We start from the raw sequence: 16,910 nt of genomic DNA, 5'->3' as shown, positions 1-16,910 counted from the left end.
AGGATGTCCGAGGCCGGGCCGAACCGGGCCGCGAGGCCTACGCGCGCCCGCCGGATCGAAGCGCGAAGCGGCCGCGGCCGCGGAGGCCCCAGCCGGGCCTAGCGGGCCGCGAAACGATCCCCGCGGAGCAGGGGATCGCAGACGCGGCGGGCCCCGCCGGCTCGGCACCGCCGCGAGCGACCTCAACGCCCGCAGCGGAAGCGCAGGGAGCGAGGGGGGGCAAAGGAGAAGAGGCCGCCGCCGGGCCTAACGGCCGTGGATGGTGCTCCACCGGGCAGCCGCCGATAGCCGGTAGCGCGCTGCGGCAGCGGCAACGCCAGCCCCTTAGGGCACGGATCGGGGACCAGGAGCCCACGGGGGTCAGAGGGGCCTGGCGGAGAGGAGGCGAAGGCCAGATCCCCCGGCCCGGTCCGATAGTTTGGCCGAGGACGGGCCGTAAGCCTGCCGGGACCGGGAGGCCCTGCCCCCCCCTCTAAAGGCGCCCGAGACCGGCGCTAGACAAGGGGAGGAAATAAGTAGGTAAGAGAACAAATTAATTCTACAGAGATATATTAATTAAAATTAATTAGGAGAAAAGAAAGAAGGAGGAGAATCGGGGGATTTATACAACCAAAATTCTTTCGCTGTTTCACTCGGGTACTGGAGATCCGATGTCCACAGCAAAAGAGAAAGAGAAAGCTGTGGACCCTGCTTATATATGGGGACTAAACCCACCCCTAAATTGGCAACATCATTTTTGCCCCAGTAACAACTTCAACCAATCTGCTCCAGCCCATTGCCCTTAATGGGCTGGTCACTAGCTGGGTTTTGTTTGGCCCCATCCGCAACACGTGCTCTCTCTTTTATGAGAACACGCTTTATCAGTTTTGTGCATCATTTTTTTAAGGCTTAAAATTCAAGCAGTAGAGCTTTGAAAGGGCTCTTTTAAAATATGAGTCATTCACTGCCCTGCTAAATATTATTTTTGTAAGCTGGCTAGGCTTTTGGGAAGGTGGCAGTGAGGTTTTGGACCTGTCAGAGAATTGTGCCTCCCTCCCTAATTCAGGCATAAGCTTCCTGGGCTTTGGGAAAGAGGTGCCATGAGAACATTTAGAGAAATAGGCTAGTCCCTCTAGTCCACTGACCACACCCCCTCTTCCTCCTGCCAACCTTCCCCTTTAAAGTAGTAGCGGAGCTAACAGAGAAGAGCGAAAAAGTTTCCCTTTCTACTCCTTTCCCTCACCAGGGCTAGCAAGCGTAAAGTGAGGCAAAGGAAGCCTTTGACAATGACACAAACCAGTTGTGTTTCTATCTTGTCTGCATTGCTTCAGCAAGAAGGGAGCTTGCATTCCCATTGGCCAGCAATTACCACTACTCTCGGCCACCATTGGATGTTTAGAATGCTTGGACACTTCAGACACATTGATTGGTCAAGACCATCAGAGAAGGAAGGGAAGGAGGGAGGGACAGAAGCCAGTGTTGCCTGCAGTGTTACCTGCCCATCATTTAAGGCAACCTTTCTCAACCTGTGGACACCTTAATGGACACCCTAGGACACCTTAAATCAACGGTTCTCAACCTGTGGGTCCCCAGATGCTGTTGAACTACAACTCCCATCACCCCTAGCTAGCAAGGCCAGAGCTCAGGGATGATGGGAGTTGTAGTCCAACAAGATCTCGGGACCCACAGGTTGAGAACCGCTGATTTAAGGTGTCCCAGGGTGCTGCAGCAGGTGGGCCAATAGAAAACCACTGGCCTAGTCTAAACATGGGCTCACCATGTTAATTGGATTTCATTTGATCATAAATATTTAAATGACTTGATGCCGATCAGCCCTTTTTGTTTCAATGCAGGCCAAGGTGAACTAGGACATATTAAGTCATTTCACTCTTTTGAAAACGTTATCTAGTAATAGGGCGTTATCAAACTGGTTCATATGCACAAGCTAAATGGATCTAAAAATAAGCTGGTGTTCCCATCTGACACGTTGAGTCTGTGCTCACTTGTGGATTCTGATGTTGCTTTGCTGGAAACCAGGGGATTTTGAATTATAGCTACCAGCTCACTAAAAAAGAGTTGCTAAGGGCTGGGAAGGAAAAACCAATCTGGAACAGTAGATATGGACCAAATTATAAAGTTGCATGAGGGACCAGCTGGGTCGAAGCAAAGTTGATTTATTTATGCATGGACAATGGATAGTTAATTCATCAAAGTCAATGCTTGCTTTAGGGCTCTGTCTAGAGTTGCCAAGTCAAAAAATCTAAAGGGTCAGGGGTTTTAAAAATATAAACTGCGAGGGAGCTGCAATGTTCTGAAGCTCAGGACATCCATAATGATCTATGAAGCTGTCATATTCTGGAAAAGGGGGCATTCTTTAAAAATAAGGGACATCTGTCACCTTCAGCCAAATTTTGCAGCCCTGCACAATAAAAGGGGCATGAATAAACATCACCTGTTTTAATTATTTCCGCATGCCGCTCCTATCTCCTCCTGCTTGCTTGTGTGACTGCTGGTAACTGGTGGCTTATTTTTAGCTGAGAGCGAAGACAATTTGTCTACCTTGAGGTGTGAGGAGAGTTCTCTTCAGTAGCCATCTGGTGAGGTGCCTGCCCTTGTGCTCACTGTGGGAGGCTGCTTGCTTAACCTGAGTGAGGAGAGCCACCTGCACTGAATCACTGACTAATTGAGCGTGTCTGGCCTTACTTTCTTTTTCAGCTGATAATCAATTCCACAGCTCAAATTGATTCAAGTGCCACTGGGCCAGCTTGCAGAGACCTACCGAAATAAGAAACCGTTGCAGTAAACAAGCTTCTCTTTAACAGCCTCGCAAAGATTAGCCAACAATATTGACAGGTCACCAACGTTTTTAAAACAAGTATCTCAATCAAAACAGAACGTGTGGACACCATGTGAAACGTAGACAGTTGGGCGTGTATGGTGTCACCATCAGATCGCATCAATGCTATTCAATTTAGTCCGTTTACATTCTGCCTTCCTTGCGTCACGGAACTCAAGGCAGTGTACATGGTGTTCCTAGGAAGTCTCCTATGAATAGATCTCAACCTGCTTAGCTTTAGCAAAGTGTTTGCGTTGTGTTCAAAAAGACCATGTATTGCAGGACGGAGCAGAACTATGCAGAAGGACCAAAGTTTGCCATTCATAATAATAGTAATTTATTATTTATACCCCGCCCACCTGGCTGGGTTTCCCCAGCCACTTTGGGTGGCTTCCAACAGAATATTAAAATACAACAATCTATTAAACATTAAAAGCTTCCCTAAACAGGGCCACCTTCAGATGTCTTCGAAAAGTCTGGTTGTTGTTTTCCTCTTTGACATCTGGTTGGAGGGCATTCCACAGGGCAGGTGCCACCACCGAGAAGGCCCTCTGCCTGGTTCCCTGTAACTTGGCATCTCGCAGTGAGGGAACCGCCAGAAGGCTCACGGCGCTGGACCTCAGTGTCCGGGCAGAACGATGGGGGTGGAGATGCTCTTTCAGGTATACTGGATCGAAGCCGTTTAGGGCTTTAAAGTCAGCACCAACACTGCCAGGAGCAGGAGTCAGACGTAGATTAGCAATAAAACAATGAAGCACACAATGTCAGCAAAGTTAACTTGTTTTCAGAGAAACAAAACAGCTCAGGCCTCGTGGTCACCACAACCCTTCCTGGTAGGTCTTGCCCCAGTGAGGCAAGGACTGAAGGTCCCTGTCTTCCCACCATTTTTCTAAGGCTCCTTCCCCAGCAGCCTAAGGCTTCGTGGTCTTTTGTATGTTTTGAAGTAGGATTGTTAAATTTTCTTGATTTTACTTCCGTGGTGTGTTTTTGGTTTTTTTTTTGTAAAATATACCAAAAATAAATAAATAAACAATAAATAGAAATAAAATAACACAAGCCAAAACACCATCCATCCTGTAGATTTAAGTATCTGTCCATAGTCACCTACAGTGGTACCTCAGGTTACATACGCTTTAGGTTACATACGCTTCAGGTTACAGACTCTGCTAACCCAGAAATAGTGCTTCAGGTTAAGAACTTTGCTTCAGGATGAGAATAGAAATCGTGTTCCGGAGGCGAGGCAGCAGCAGGAGGCCCCAAAGTGGTGCTTCAGGTTAAGAACAGTTTCAGGTTAAGTACAGACCTCCAGAACAAATTAAGTACTTAACCTGAGGTACCACTGTACTTGTTATCAGAGGCTCAGAATCCACATTCCTTTGTAAGAAAACATGAAATAACATCAAACCGTTTTTGCAGGCAAAAAATAAAATAAAAATAAAATCAATGTGTGTGTGGGGGGGGGGTGACAAGAAATTTTCCACACCAGGTACCACCTGACCTTCTTACGCCTCTGCCACCACTTCCCTGGCTCTGAGCCTTCTTCTGCTAGGGCAGGGGTCAGCAAACCTTTTCAGCAGGGGACCGGTCCATTGTCCCTCAGACCTTGTGGGGGGCCAGACTATATTTTTTAGGGGGAAATGAACGAATTCCTATGCCCCACAAATAACCCAGAGGTGCATTTTAAATAAAAGGACACATTCTACTCATGTAAAAACATGCTGATTCCTGGACTGTTCGCATGCTGGATTTAGAAGGCTGAGACTCTATCTGCCTGCGGACTGTCTCGCCAGAGTGGTGCATGCTCTGGTTATCTCCCGCTTGGACTACTGCAATGCACTCTACGTGGGGCTACCTTTGAAGGTGACTCGGAAACTACAACTAATCCAGAATGCAGCAGCTAGACTGGTGACTGGGAGCGGCCGCCGAGACCATATAACACCGGTCTTGAAAGACCTACATTGGCTCCCAGTACATTTCCGAGCACAATTCAAAGTGTTGGTGCTGACCTTTAAAGCCCTAAACAGCCTCGGTCCAGTATACCTGAAGGAGCATCTCCACCCCCATCATTCTGCTCGGCCGCTGAGGTCCAGCGCCGAGGGCCTTCTGGCGGTTCCCTCATTGCGAGAAGCAAAGCTACAGGGAACCAGGCAGAGGGCCTTCTCGGTAGTGGCGCCCGCCCTGTGGAATGCCCTTCCAGCAGATGTCAAAGCGATAAACAACTACCTGACATTCAGAAGACATCTTAAGGCAGCCCTGTTCAGGGAAGTTTTTAACGTGTGATATTTTACTGTATTTTTGGTTTCTATGGAAGCCGCCCAGAGTGGCTGGGGAGGCCCAGCCAGATGGGCGGGGTATAAATAATAAATTATTATTATTATTATTATTATTATTATTATTATTGGGCCAGATCTGGCCCCCGGGTCTTAGTTTGCCTATCCATGTGCTAGGGGGTCCCCAGTTGATGCCTTCCACTACTCCTCTGCACCCAGCCAGTCCATGACACATTGACTGGGTCTCAACCTGCTCAGTATTAGCAAAATGATTTCATCATGCGCAATCACACCATCTCTGTGAGAACCAGTATAGCTCAAACTTGGATCACATGACCTGCATGCGCAAGGTTCCAGCTTCAATTCCTGCCATCTCCATTTCAGGTTGCTGCTGCTGCCAGTCAGTTATAATTCCGGACCAGCACCTACCTCTTTCATGCTGACCACAGTTAATAAAATGTGAGTCATGGTAATGCTTTGAAGGCAACTGCATTCCTGGGACTGATTTCCTGGTTCAATAAATTGAAGATTATTCATAGCATTGGTAATTAAAAATGCTCATCTCCAATTATATAATGAGAATGCTTTAAAAACAGCAGGTTAGTCCGAAGTGAATATTTTCTTGTGTGTATCTGCAGCACCCATTTTTCTACATTTATGAACTCATGCTATTGTAGCACAAACAGTAGCAATAGTACAGCACCCATTTCACATTATTCTGTCTCTGTCTTTTACTGTAATACAGAGCATGAGAGAGAGAGAAGGAAGAGGACCCGTTTAACATTTTTTCCATCCCACAATGGTGTTTCAAGCTATATCAGCTATAATATGTTGAAATCTTACATACCTTCATTATTATTTTGAAGAAAATAGTAATATGAGTTTTACCACAGTTACTGGAAGCTTCCTGGGGAGGTGGGGGCCATTAATCCATTATGGCTGGGAATTAGCTACAAACATTGGCTCTGGATAAACTTATTTCATTTAGTTTTAATCCCTTTTTTGTAATTAAAGAACACCACTTCTGGAATTTCATGGTCTTTTTGGAGTTATCTTACCAAGTGAGAAGAAGGCGTGCACACTCTTGAGAAATCAAGCCTATGCTAATTGAATACACATTTTTTTTAGCAGTTTATTTCATTGGAGACTCATTTCTACTGTTGGTCCATCTTTAGCAAAATTTAATTGAAAGACAATCAATCTGAAGTAATCAAATATTCACTGATTAGAATATCCCTTTCCCTGCTTAATACACTCATGCATATAGCTGTGGTATGGTCAACAGAAATATCACGAGATCCAGCAAGGTGATCTATAATGAAATGAAAAGAATGTTTAAGATAACCTTTGTTAAAAGACCAGGAGCTTTTTTGCTAGGCATTACAGGACAAGACTTGCCAGAGGAGCATAAAAAAATATTTATGTACGCTACAACAGTGGTTAGAATATTTTGTTGTTGTTGTTGTTGTTTAGTCGTTTAGTCGTGTCCTACTTTTCGTGACCCCATGAACCAGAGCACGCCAGGCACTCCTGTCTTCCACTGCCTCCCGCAGTTTAGTCAAACTCATGCTGGTAGCTTCGAGAACACTGTCCAACCATCTTGTCCTCTGTCGTCCCCTTCTCCTTGTGCCCTCCATCTTTCCCAACATCAGGGTCTTTTCCAGGGAGTCTTCTCTTCTCATGAGATGGCCAAAGTATTGGAGCCTCAGCTTCACAATCTGTCCTTCCAGTGAGAACTCAGGGCTCAGGTTAGAATATAAATAGCCCCCAAATGGAAAGACGACAAGATACCAACCAAAGAAGAATGGCAAGAAAAATTGATGGACTATGTGGAAATGGCGAAGCTTACTGGAAAATTCAGAGATAAGGACAATAGAGATTTTTTTAAAGACTGGGAACCATTTATGTTGTACTTACAGAAATATTGTAAAAAAGCGGACTCATTAGCAGGGTTTGAGTAAACACTTATAATTAACAAATCAAATATAGAGATTATGATGTAATAATTGGATAATAATAAAGTGTAAGAGGCAAGGTGAAAAAAATTACAGTGGTGCCCCGCAAGACGAATGCCTCGCAAAACGAAAAACCCGCAAGACGAAAGGGTTTTTCGGTTTTTGCGTCGCTTCGGAAGACGAATTTCCCTATGGGCTTGCTTCGCAAGACGTCTTGTGAGTTTGTTCGCTTTTTTCCTAAAGCCGCTTGAAGAGGCGCAGTTGTGACGGACCGTGCTTCACAAGACGAAAAGACTCGCGGAACGAATTATTTTCATCTTGCGAGGCACCACTGTATGGTGTAAAAATGGCAAGAACAGAACAATGTTCAACTTTAAGAATGTGATATTAAGGTATAATAAAACAAGCAGGAGAAGTCCATATGTAAAGAACCAGAAGAGGGAAGTTGAGGGAAGTCAGAGCGGTGTGTGTGTGTGTGTGTGTGTGTGTGTGTGTGTGTGTGTGGAATCTGGGAATTGTATCTTTTCTGTTTATGAGATAATGTTATTGTGATGTATATAAAATGGCAAAATTTAGTAAAAACTATTTACAAAAAAAAAAAGATCCTTCAAGGTAACTAGGTGCTCCGTCTGCATGCAGAAGCCTGTAGTACCATGTGAAGCATTAAAGCCCTCACAGGATTGTAATCAGGTGAGATTATATGAGGAGGAATTTGCTGTCCCCACCCTCTCTGCTCACATCCACCATTTTCCTTTCTATGCCCTTCCACCCCTGCTTTACTCAGACTCCTTCCACCATTTAACATCACCATTTCCCCTCCTCTCAGTTCTTTTCCTTCTTGCTCCCATGCCACAACCACTGCTGAAATAAGAATAAGAATAAGAATAATTCATTATTTATACCCCACTCATCTGGCTGGGCTTCCCCAGCCACTCTGGGCAGCTTCCAACAAAGTATTAAAATACAGTGATCTGTTAAACATTAAAAGCTTCCCTAAACAGGGCTGCCTTCAGATGCCTTCTAAAAGTCTGGTAGTTGTTCTTCTCTTTGACATCTGGTGGAAGGGCATTCCACAAGGCGGGTGCCACTGTTGTGCAACCTGCCTTCTCTTTCACTTCCCTGACTTCATACAGGATTGCAATTACAAATCCTCCATTGGGGGCTGTGTGGTGACACTCTTCCTTTTTTATTATATGTAAGATATATACAGTACTCAAATACATTTACCAAGGTCACTTTGTGTCTGTGAAAGCCTACCATGATAGAATCTGTCATTGTTATAATGTGTAACCATTGTTCCTTCATCTTTTTCTTTTTTTCTTTTTTTGGCATAAAGTAGGATACAAAATTGGGCCCGACTATTTGGATGTTACACAGAAACACTTTCAAAATGGGCAATATTTATGGGATGTCACCAGAGCTATTTTCATTGTCAGAATATGCACTAGAAAATGAGATAACATCACATAATTTCCCCCAATTCTTTCCACGCATATTCCCTGGGCAAGTTGTGCATACTTTACTAGCACCCCCACACATCCTCTCCACCACAAAAAGGAACCGAATATTTTTTTTTAATACAATGCACATGATTAACTCTGGCAGATGCACATGATTAAGGCTTGTAGAAGTAGAGACATGCATGACTGGCTCCTAGCAGTTCCTCTCAGAATGCAGGGCACATTTCTGCAGCACATTTACTTTTGTGTGATGATAAATGATATTCCCTCTTCGTTTACTATCCATTTTCCTACTAATGTGTTAACATGGAGGCATTCAAAAAAATTAATTACATTTTGGCAGGCCATCCAACATAACAATTATAGCTTGTGTGGACTTTTGGATGCTTGCAAGATGGCAAAAAAGTCGCCTATGAAAATCCTCCCTCCATTATTACAGAGTTAAATTGGTTGCCTCTCTCTCTTTTTAAAGGCATTTGTAGCAATTTGATTCAGCCACCCCAGAAAACACACATATTTTGGATGCATGGATCACAATCAAAAAGATACTTTAGCCTTGCCCAAGAATTTGGGCAGAATTTTTGTTGCTTTGTGTGTGATCAGATCACGTTAGTTTTATTCCATATCGCAAAACACTTTTGAAATTCCATTCTATTTCCAAAGGAGTCTGTCATGTGTCACGATTTGGAGTTTGAAAATCAGAAGTCTAAAAAGAACTAGCTGTGTGTTTTGAAGTTTCAGCCTATGAGTTTACATCTGACTGAATTTTATTCCGAGTAGACCAATTGAAATAAATAGACATAACTAAAGGTAAAGGACCCCTGAATGGTTAAGTCCACTCAAACTTGACTATAGGGTGTGCTGTTCCTCTCACTTTCAGGCCAAGGGAGCCGGCGTTTGTCCACAAACAGCTTTGCGGGTCATGTGGCCAGTACAGTGGTACCTCGGGTTACAGACACTTCAGGCTACAGACTCGGCTAAGCCAGAAACAGTACTTCAGGTTAAGGATGAGAACAGAAATTGTGCAGCGGCGGCAGGAGGCCCCATTAGGTAAAGTGGTGATCCAGGTTAAGAACAGTTTCAGGTTAAGAACAGACCTCCAGAATGAATTAAGTACTTAACCCGAGTTACCGCTGTATGACTAAACTGCTTCTGGTGCAGCGGGACGCTGCGACGAGTGCCAGAGTGCACAAAAACACCGTTTACCTTCCCGCCACAGTGGTACCTATTTATCTCCTCCTGCTGGTATGCTTTCAAACTGCTAGGTTGGCAGGAGCTGGGACAGAGCAACGGGAGCTCATCCTGTCACACAAACTTAAACTGCTAACCTTCCAATCAGCAAGCCCAAGAGGCTCAGTGGTTTAGACCACAACACAACCCTTTCCCTTTGGACAGAACTAACTTAAGGCCAATGATTTCAAGTGGGGGGGGAGAATACTGACTAAGGGCACATCCACTCCATATATTTAAAGCACCCATACAATTTTAAAAGGCATAGATTCACCTGAAGAGTTCTGGTAACTGTAATTGGTTAAAGGTGCTGGGAATTTTAGCTCTGTGACTGGCAAACTGGAGGACTTGTCGAAACAAAATTAAAAAAATCCTTCCAGTAGCACCTTAGAGACCAACGAAGTTTGTTATTGGTATGAACTTGGTGTGCACGCACACTTCTTCAGAAGGACTTGTATCACTGCTCTCAACAATCTGTTGCCAAGCCTTATTCAAAAACTGGTTCTGAGGCGGAATTGTTGGTGAGAAACTCAGAAGAGTTCCTGAGAGTTAGAAGGCTTCCTCGATTCAAGAGCAGTTTCAAATCCTCTGGACTGGAACTCCTTTCTGTGTGTATAATTCTGTTTAGGAAATGAATGTTTCAGTTTGACTCTGAAGATATTTCCCAATGCAATTACGAAACCCCAGGGGTTGTGTATTTAGGTGGGTATAATTCTACCTATCATTTATGAAATGATAGAGCACTGCAGGTTTTTAAAATGAAACTCCGCAACGCTGGGGATGCTACTCCTTTCTCCCCTTGGAAAATTTTTTCATTGTACTATCCCTGCCAGTAAGTGGACTGCTAGATACGCTTTGGTTCGCTGGAGGACCTGCCCGTTGTGACACTGAGAAGTGAACAACTCAAGCAACAATAGCAAGAAGATATAAGAACAGCCCTCAAGGCCTAAAGATGATAAATACTGCTCATTTTTGTTCTGGAGCACCCTTGAGATCAGAGGGAGATGAACCCGGCAGCTCCTTGCTAACTGCGTATGCAAACAGCAGCCGATCAATTAATTGAAGGGGGTTTGTTTCCCACAGCTGTGAAGCAGTGATTACAAAGTGGTTCACAACACAGCACTGACGGAGGAAAGACCACCTTGCCAACTTGACAGGGTCACAAGGAGACCAAGGAAGTCATTTATTATTGCTATTCATTAAAGAAAGGTTATAGTCATCTTTCTAATTACTTTCCTTACTTCGGACGGCAAAGTTTTCCCAGATTGCTTGTCACATTTACCGACCTCTGTTTAAATCAATACAAATTTGCATTTTTGGGTGTCCATTACACTGAAAGATGACACCAGTGGTGAATAAAACATGCCTTTGGTTCTAATGGCAGGCAGAAAAGCAAAGATTTAGTGGTGCATTCTCGGTTTGCATCCGTTGTCCCCTCATACCTTTTACTTGCTCTCACAACAAAACAGGGTTATTTATTATATGGTGCTGAACTTAGGGATGGATGAATCTGTAAGTTTTCGTTTCTCTGATTTTCCCAGTCTTCAGTTTAGTTTGCCACATGTCTGCATCAAATTGCATTTTTGTGTGTGTGTGTGTGTGTGTATGTTTTGGAGGGAGGAGTCGTCCTTAAAATTAATTGTCATTTTAATTTTATTTTATTTTATTTATTTTAGTGCACATTTTCCCCATTATGGTGTGGGATTTTGTCTAGTATACATGTTTCTGTTTGTTTTTTTGCGCAAGCAGTTTTCCATATTATAATGCAGTGCTGCTATTTTGCTATTTTCACAAATATATGCATTTACACTTCTCCTTGATATATGCATCCTGCAAAATTCGGAGAAGCGTGCATTTCAAAGGACAGATTACCGCACTTTTCTGTGTATAAGATGCCCCTGTGTATAAGACGACCCCTATTTTTTTTAACCCCAAATTAAGAAATTCAATTGTTTAGCTTTTTGGGGTAGGGGAGGTCACTTCTGCCAATCACTTACCCACCTGCCCACCACTGCCGATTGCACACCTTGCCGCAGCTGCCAATTGTCTGCCCGCTCACTGCCACCAACAGCCCACCCGTCCAGTTGCCACAGCTGCCAATCACTTGCCTGTCTCACCAAAGCCGCCAATAGCCTGCCCAATTGCCTTAGCAACAGCCAATCACCAACAGGCCTTGCCGCAGCCACCAATCACCTGCCCAATCGCCACTGCCAATTGCCTGCTTGCTGCTGCCATTAATCACACATCCCCCTGCTGCATTCCCTATCCGTATATAAAACGGCACCCATTTTTTTGTGTAATTTTTTTTAGCAAAAAGCATTATGTTATACACAGAAAAAATACAGTATATCAGTTCATGATGGATATGCATGAAATTATGTTTATGAATGTTATACTATTTAGGACAGCTTTGAAATAGTAATTATTCATGCAGTGCATACTTAAACTATGAAACTCACTTCTAAAGGGCACCAATTTTGATGGCTTTGAAAAAGGATTGAACCAATTTATGGAGGACAAGGCTATAAATGGAGCTGATGGCTATGAGAGCCAGTGTGGTGTAGTGGTTAAGAGCAGTGGACTCGTAATCTGGTGAACCGGGTTCGCTTCCCCGCTCCTCCACATGCAGCTGCTGGGTGACCTTGGGCTAGTCACACTTCTTTGAAGTCTCTCAGCCCCAGTCACCTCACAGAGTGTTTGTTGTGGGGGAGGAAGGGTAAGGAGATTGTTAGCCGCTTTGAGAGCCAGTGTGGTGTAGTGGTTAAGAGCAGTGGACTCGTAATCTGGTGAACCGGGTTTGCTTCCCCGCTCCTCCACATGCAGCTGCTGGGTGACCTTGGGCTAGTCACACTTCTTTGAAGTCTCTCAGCCCCACTCACCTCACAGAGTGTTTGTTGTGGGTGAGGAATGGAAAGGAGAATGTTAGCCACTTTGAGACCCCTTCAGGTAGTGATAAAGCGGGATATCAAATCCAAACTCTTCTTCCAGGTGTGCATAGGACTTCTATGCCTGCTCAGAAGCAAATCAGATTGTGTTCCATGTGGCTTACTCCCAGGTAAGTGCATATAGGATTTCAGTGTTAGTTACCAAGAGGTCATCCTTTATTGAACGATATTGGCTCTGGTCCTCTGTGATGCGAACAGAAGCTGTTAGCATTTTAGATAAAAGAACATCCTGAACTGTGATCAATATATGCCAAGGAGAGAAGAAAGTTAAAGCTTAACTTGTTCAAGGTGATCTATAGATTATTGTCTCCCTCTCCCAAGGGAGCTGACATGTAAGCACCAAGCAAAAACAATGAACTTACAGAGAGTCTTTGTTTTCCTAACAGCTTATCATTGCAGGAATTCTGAGGATCATTTTAAAAAGCAAATAATGAATCCGAAGGAGTTTAATGTCTACATATGTTGCTAATTCCAAGTAGGCATTTCAAAGGGGGTAAACAGGGTTGATACAACAGTAGCAGAAAGGAAAGGAAAGTGGCAAGTTTTTCCAGGTGTGGCCAAGAGAGAATGATATTAGGATAATGTAACATATTAATCATCTGATCCCCCCAAATATTGTTGAGATGCCTGCTCCTTGGGAGAAAGGTGATGGCAAACCTACACAGCATCTTAAAAAGCAGAGACATCACTTTGCCAACAAAGGTCCCTATAGTTAAAGCCATGGTTTTCCCAGTAGTGATGTATGGAAGTGAGAGCTGGACATAAAGAAGGCTGATCTTCGAAGAATTGATGCTTTTGAATTATGGTGCTGGAGGAGACTCTTGAGAGTCCCATGGACTGCAAGAAGATCAAATGCATCCATTCTTAAGGAAATCAGCCCTGAGTGCTCACTGGAAGGACAGATCCTGAAGCTGAGGCTCCAATACTTTGGCCACCTCATGAGAAGAGAAGACTCCCTGAAAATGACCCATGATGTTGGGAAAGATGTTGGGTCACAAGGAGAAGGGGACGACAGAGGACGAGATGGTTGGACAGTGTTCTTGAAGCTACAAACATGAGTCTGACCAAACTGTGGGAGGCAGTGGAAGACAGGAGTGCCTGGCATGCTCTGGTCCATGGGGTCACGAAGAGTCGGACACAACTAAACGACAAAACAACAACAACCACAACTCCCTGGACAGTGAGAAAACAATACATTTCAGACTTTTCATAAATCACAAGTCAGCAATCACAACATATATGTTCAGACCATCTTTTATGCGGCATTTTAATTTAGAAAACCAAAACATTCCCACTCATACAATATCCTAACACAGCCTTAATATTGAGGATAATACCCACCCACCCTTTTTTAACCTAAGCACCACACAATCTGTTCTCAAAAACCTCAACATTTTTTATTATGACTGCTGGGTCTTCAGAAATTTCAAGGAGCTATCCATGGTACTGAAATCTCTTCTCCAAAGACAGGGAACAATATTCAGCTAAGTCGAATGATATCTGAGCTTTCAGCAAAAACACTTTCAGGTATAAGAGTTGAGGCCAGAGTAAGGGTGATCCAATCCCACTCCCCTGGGAATAAGCCTCCCTGTATCCAATAGGATTAACTTCCATCAGACCTGGTTAGGTTTGTGCTGTTTGTTACTCATACTTTCACCATGAACATGAGTAATGATTACCTTACGTATCATGAAAATTAATGGGACTAAAGTATGATTAGTGGCAGTACAATTCCATGCATGTTTACTCAAAGTAAGTCCAAGTGCGTTGAAGGGGGCTTACTCCCAACTTTAACTTTGCATGTCAAAAGGCGAAATATTTTCTTTTTCTTAAATGCAAGACTCTCAGGCTGCATCTAATAGCATAGCCTGTGCTTTATTTGCATTGTGTGAGTTTTTATTTTTTTGTTAAACATATGGTTTACATACGGGGTTCTTTGGGACCGGGCTTTTGTCTTTGACGATAGCTGTTCAAACTAAATATTTTATATCACACTACTGGACTATTGGGCCCAATTAAAAGTGCTAGGTTTGAGTTATAAAACCTTAAATGGCTCATGACCTTGATACTTCAAGGTCTGTGTCTTTTCCTATGAAACAACTCAGACACTGTGAACACCATCTGAGGCCCTTCTTTGCATGCCACCTCCATGAGAGGTCAGGAGTGTGGCAACATGAGGATAGGCCTTTTGTGTTGTGGCTTGTGGAATTCTCACCCCAGGTAGGCTCACTAGCACCTTCATAATATATCTTTAAGTGACAAGCAAAAACATTTCTCTATAACCAGGCCTTTGGCTGATGAATATTCTATGGCCTTTTAAATGTGTTTATGGGAGGGGATTATTGGTATTATTATTATTATTATTATTATTATTATTATTATTATTATTTATTTTGTGTTTTTATGTTGTGAACTGTCCTGTGATCTTCAGATGAAGGTCAGTATACAAAGATGATGATGATGATGATGATGATGGTTATGTCTTTGTATTTCACATGCTTGGTTCAAGCCAGGAGAACCTCAGTCCTTAAAATTAAAAAGAAGTTACCTTATTTCTTGCAGGGCTAGCCCAACCATAGACACAAGAAAATCATAGAAAAGCACCTCAGATAACAAAATCCAATGGACACATGCCTGTACTTTTGAGGAGGTGTTCAAAGGGAACTTAGTGGCAGCTGAGCTTGGTAATGTGACTGAAATGCGTTCCAAATTCATCCATTGCTCTGGGCATAGGCATAATTGTAAAGGGAAGGGAGCAAACAACAGTCTGACAATAAAAATTAACATGAAAAATTAATCAATCAAGTATACTGATGTACCGCCTTTCCACAGTAAAACTGTATTCAGGGTGGTTATCAAGAAACTAAATAACAGCAATAAAAATAGTATGACTCCTGATCATTAAGACTAGAACTCTCACCTGGGCGTAAGTTGCACTGAATTCAGTGGGGCTTGCTTCTAAGTAAAGCACTTATAGGATTATTCTGTTAGTCTGCTATGTTTAGGCTGTTTGGAGAATTTAAATTTGCCTAGGGTGGCAAAATGCCTTTAGTAAGACATGTTTCAATGACCAAAGCTTTCCAAGCTATACATTGTGTCTACAGGTTTTAGCAGAAAATATTGTTAGTGATAGAAACTGGACCACTGTGTCTAGTACTTATTCTTATCCTAAAGGTTGATTGGTATGTAATGTTGACAGGATATTGTTCAACTCACATGAATGATCAATCACTGTAGGGTTTGTATTCCCTCCATACTAAAGTTAATATGATTTTCTTTTCTTTTTACTGATATATGAGCAACTAAGTGAGCTGAGCAGTGGCGTAGTGTGGGTTGTCAGCACCCAGGGCAAGGCAAGTAATTTGCACCCCCTAACCTGTGGATTTGCGCCCCCTAACCCTAACCCCCAGATGTTGCCCCCGGTGCGGCCGGCCCCCCCTGCACCCCCCACGCTACGCCACTGGAGCTGAGCAATAATTTCATGCAGTGTGTGTGAGAAAGAGTATGCGTGCGCACACAAATACGCACACTTATTTATTTATTTATTTATTTAAAAGCTGGCACATTTTTAAATGATTTGTATTCATGACCCAAGCTTTAAATGACCCCTCGCAATAATCCATCATATTTCTAATTTTGCTGAAGCACAGATGGCTGTCCATTCTAGTGGCCCTAACATTAGTGAGCTTTACAAGGAATTGCATGGTTGATTAAAAATTGTAATCTTATATTACTACTTGTAATTGTGATTAATACCAGTTTACTGTTTTTGAAAATAAAGGCTCTCCTTCCCTTCCTTCCTTCCCTCCTACTTCTTTATTTTTATTTTTTTGAGAGCAGAAAAGAATGGCAAAGAACTGGATCATTGGCTTAAAAAATCAGAGGAGACTTAAGGTCTAAACGAGGAATTCAATATTAATTGTAAAATGTGATTAGTTGTAGCCAGAGCTGTTTATTTAGGGAAGCTTGGGAGGGAGACAGCTGCTATTATTTCACTGACAACTCTGTGGCTGTTTTTCCCAAGCATTGGCAATTGCTCTTTAGAGGAAAAAGTGACAGCTAATAATTTTCTTGTGTGATATCTTTTCATACTATTTTAAATTTATTTGGCACGCTGAGACTTTCCAGTGGTGCTTAGTAGCCTCCAAAAATTAAGGGCGATTTTTGTTGGGTTAAGAACAAGTTACTGTGTACGGAGGAATAAAAATCACACTGGACCAAACTAGCCATTCTGA

Source organism: Podarcis melisellensis (assembly GCF_964234715.1).
Source record: "Podarcis melisellensis genome assembly, chromosome: 10".
NCBI classification, from domain to species: domain Eukaryota; kingdom Metazoa; phylum Chordata; class Lepidosauria; order Squamata; family Lacertidae; genus Podarcis; species Podarcis melisellensis.
The sequence above is the reverse complement of the archived record's forward strand: the minus strand, read 5'-3'. Positions refer to the sequence as shown.